Here is a 4,170-nt window from a genome sequence, read left to right as displayed (position 1 = left end):
TGCACGATCTTCCCTCCTTTCAGCCCCATCGCCCTGCCACTGAACCGGCAGCTCCTCACTATGCTGAACACCCCCTTCACCTTCTCCTATCAGAAAGCTAAGAGGGAGCTGGGCTACAACCCCAGATACACATGGGAGGAAGCACGCAAACGTACCACTGAATGGCTCGCTTTGAAGCTGCCAAAAGAGAAGGGATGAATTGGAGCTAAATAGTGAATGAAAATAAGTTGGTACTAAATCAAAGCTGTGTCCTAGAGGTGATGTTCATATACAGTTACTTTGCAACAGCTAATATGTTTTCTGTAGACATAATAAAAAATACTTAATATGTTGATACTGAAGGTATTAGTACAATTTTAACAAATAACATATTTGTTTCCTTCCTGAACCTGAACTTTAAGTGCAGTGAGTTCCTAAACGTAGCATGCATTCACTGCAAGTGGATACTTTACTGTAAAACTGGATGTTCTTTTGGAACTTTGTGGTTTAACACAGAACAGCTCTACAGTAACTTTAGATGCAGTCAAGCTCACATGAACGCGCAACTGCCTGGAGATTATTTCCATTCAAGGAGATTCTTAAACTACCACAACAGACTTTATTTTGTTAGAAAAAAGTTTCCTGAGCGGGAGTTTGTGATACGTGTATAAACCGAGCTGCTTCTGCATAGAAATACTACAACATATGTACCACTCATTTTTTGAGCTTTAGGTCACGTCTAAGATGATAATTCACTGTTGTTATTAGTTAACACTTAACTGTAATGAATGTTACCTCACAGTAAAGTCATGCATTCATTTACGGTATATGTAAACAAATCAGTTTTAAGTAAAAAAAATACCAGGTGTCTTCAGGTGAATCAGTGTTTTGTTAGCTGTTTTATGCTTTCCATCATTCTGCAAACGGTGCAATTAAAAATCTGCAAGTTGTAGCAATAGGTTAGTTTCACTAAAAAGTACTAGAAGATTAATCCAAGTAGATTAACAACCCAGCATGCGACACTAATAGATAATATATTCACCAATGATATTGAAAGCACAATGACAAGTGGATTACTTATAAATGATGTTACTGATCATCTGCATGTATTTCTGGTTTGTGACTGCCATATTAGAAAAGAAAGGCAAACAGCAAAACTGTACTACAGGAGGGTGATTAATGAACAAACAGTACGGAGGCTTAAGGAGGAATTAAGGGGGCAGGATTGGGAAGCAATTTACAGAGAGGAAGATTTAGATAAAGCATATGAAAAGTTTTTAAATATATTTCAGGAAGTACATGACAGGACCTGCCCACGTAAGCAATATAAAAACAAAAGGAATTACAGTGAGAAACCATGGATAAGTAAGGGATTACAGAATGCATGTAAAAAGAAGAATGCGTTATACAAGGATTTCATAAAAGACAGACCAAAAAAGACGGAAGTAAAATATAAGGCGTACAAGAACAAATTAATTGAGATCCTGAGGAGATGTAAGAAACAATATTATTCTAAAGTATTGAAAGAATAAATAAATCAAATCAAATCAAGATTTTAAATATTCACTATATAATAAAAATTGATAGACAGATTTTACGATGCTTCGACCTTTCATACGCATCGTCCTGCCACTGAACCGGCAGCTCCTCACTATGCTGAACACCCCCTTCACCTTCTCCTATCAGAAAGCTAAGAGGGAGCTGGGCTACAACCCCAGATACACATGGGAGGAAGCACGCAAACGTACCACTGAATGGCTCGCTTTGAAGCTGCCAAAAGAGAAGGGATGAATTGGAGCTAAATAGTGAATGAAAATAAGTTGGTACTAAATCAAAGCTGTGTCCTAGAGGTGATGTTCATATACAGTTACTTTGCAACAGCTAATATGTTTTCTGTAGACATAATAAAAAATACTTAATATGTTGATACTGAAGGTATTAGTACAATTTTAACAAATAACATATTTGTTTCCTTCCTGAACCTGAACTTTAAGTGCAGTGAGTAGCATGCATTCACTGCAAGTGGATACTTTACTGTAAAACTGGATGTTCTTTTGGAACTTTGTGGTTTAACACAGAACAGCTCTACAGTAACTTTAGATGCAGTCAAGCTCACATGAACGCGCAACTGCCTGGAGATTATTTCCATTCAAGGAGATTCTTAAACTACCACAACAGACTTTATTTTGTTAGAAAAAAGTTTCCTGAGCGGGAGTTTGTGATACGTGTATAAACCGAGCTGCTTCTGCATAGAAATACTACAACATATGTACCACTGCAAGTTGTAGCAATAGGTTAGTTTCATTAAAAAGTACTAGAAGATTTTAAATATTCATTATATAATAAAAATTGATTGACAGATTTTTCACAGCTTTTGTCTCTGAATGATAATTCACCCCTTTGCTGTAGAGGTGGTTGGTGATGTCACTGTTGTTTTGGGTTTTTTCTTTTCACAGCTCACAGCTCTTTTTTTTCGTAGACAGTTGTCTGGTTTTCTTGTTGATTTATCAAAAACAAATGGAGTCTTCACAGGTAAATTCCAAGGCTAAAACCAGGAGGAGTCATTTAGAGCAATTTGTTTAAAAATCACCCTCATAGGTGTCAAAGAGAGCAAAGAATTGGACAGCAGTAATAGTTGGAGACAGCGGTATGAGCCTAATGTATGATTTTTATGTGATTTTATGAATGTGATGTACCAGTGGATGTGTGTACAGCTGCTGTTAATAAAGTTGGAAGTTGAAATAATCATTAAGTCAGGATGATTATAAGATGTTCTTAGTATGTTTTGTTTAATGAGTTGTACTGAGATGTGCAATAATGAAGCTGACACAATTCTATTTTAAAATTGAGTCAACAATCTGCTTTTAATAATCAGTCATCACTACTTCACTCCTGACAGGTTAATCATGTTTAAAATAATTATATTTTAGTTTATATAGTAAACATCATATGCAGCTTTAAACGTCACTTCATACAATTTCAAATACTCTACCATAGCTGAAATACAATAATAGAAATAACTCAATAAAGAGAAAGAGTTTAAAAGTTACCCCGCCTTTCACCCGATGCCGGCTGGGATTGGCTCTAGCCCCCCCATGACCCTGTTCGGGACTAAGTAGTGTGGAAAATGTGATGAGATGAGATGAGTTTAAAAGTTGAGAAATTGTATATAGATTTAAAGAGAGTTACAGCATAGCAGCAAGCAATAATACAAAATATGATAAATCATCAACTATTGTTTGATTCGCATGCAAGTCTATAAATCAACAAAGGCTATTTTTAATCGCCAATTTAAGCTTTTTATTGTAATTAAATTGATTATAGTTGAGCTCTCACATTACTGAATAAAATCCAAAGAATCTCTCACTGATCATTACTTGGTTGAAGTTGGTGGTTGTTAGATTTTGTTGTATAGCATAATTTCAATGCAGTTTTCCTCTAGGCAGGTATTTATGCATTTCTTGCTGGAATGTAGAATGCTGCTGAACAGTTGAGGCATTAATTGGGGTGTTCCGTTCTTGGTAGTGGCTCTATATCTTCTTTCCATCCCTGCAGGGGAGAGGCTGCTGTCGATGTGTCTTCCCGGCCTGCTTCTCTGGGCTTCCTCGGTCTTCTGGAACTCTGGACTATAACTGGAATAACTGGACTAAAATCACTAAGCTGCAGTAAAGTGCCAATGTCAGAATCAGCTTTATTGGCCGGGTGTGTCGGACACACGAGGAATTTGACTCTGGTACATCAGCTCTCAATGTGTATGTACATATCCCCATGCAAGGGACAAGTAAACAGTAAACCAGCATAAGGCTGTGTAATATAACAAAATAAGCAGTATTAACAGGCAGTAAACATTTCAGACAAACAAAGGAATGCTCATTGAAATGAGATAAATAGGAATAAAAATAGAGTACCTAAAACTAGAGACCTGTATGAATCTGTATAATCTGTACATATATTTACAGGTATTGCATTGAGGGTTATTGTCCAATCATACTGTTGTTGGTTAAGTGTTCATCAGAGTGATGGGCTGGGGGAAGAAACTGTCCCTGTGCCTGGTTGTCTTGGTGCACAGTGACCCGTAACACCGTCCAGAGGGGAGGAGTTCAAACAGATTGTGTCCAGGGTGTGAGGGGTCAGCAGTGATCCTCTCCACCCTCCTTTTGACCCATGAGGTGTACAGGTCCTCCATGGAGG

This window comes from Monopterus albus, unplaced genomic scaffold (assembly GCF_001952655.1).
Source record: "Monopterus albus unplaced genomic scaffold, M_albus_1.0 scaffold401.1, whole genome shotgun sequence".
Lineage (NCBI taxonomy): Eukaryota > Metazoa > Chordata > Actinopteri > Synbranchiformes > Synbranchidae > Monopterus > Monopterus albus.
This window is presented reverse-complemented; position numbering follows the sequence as displayed.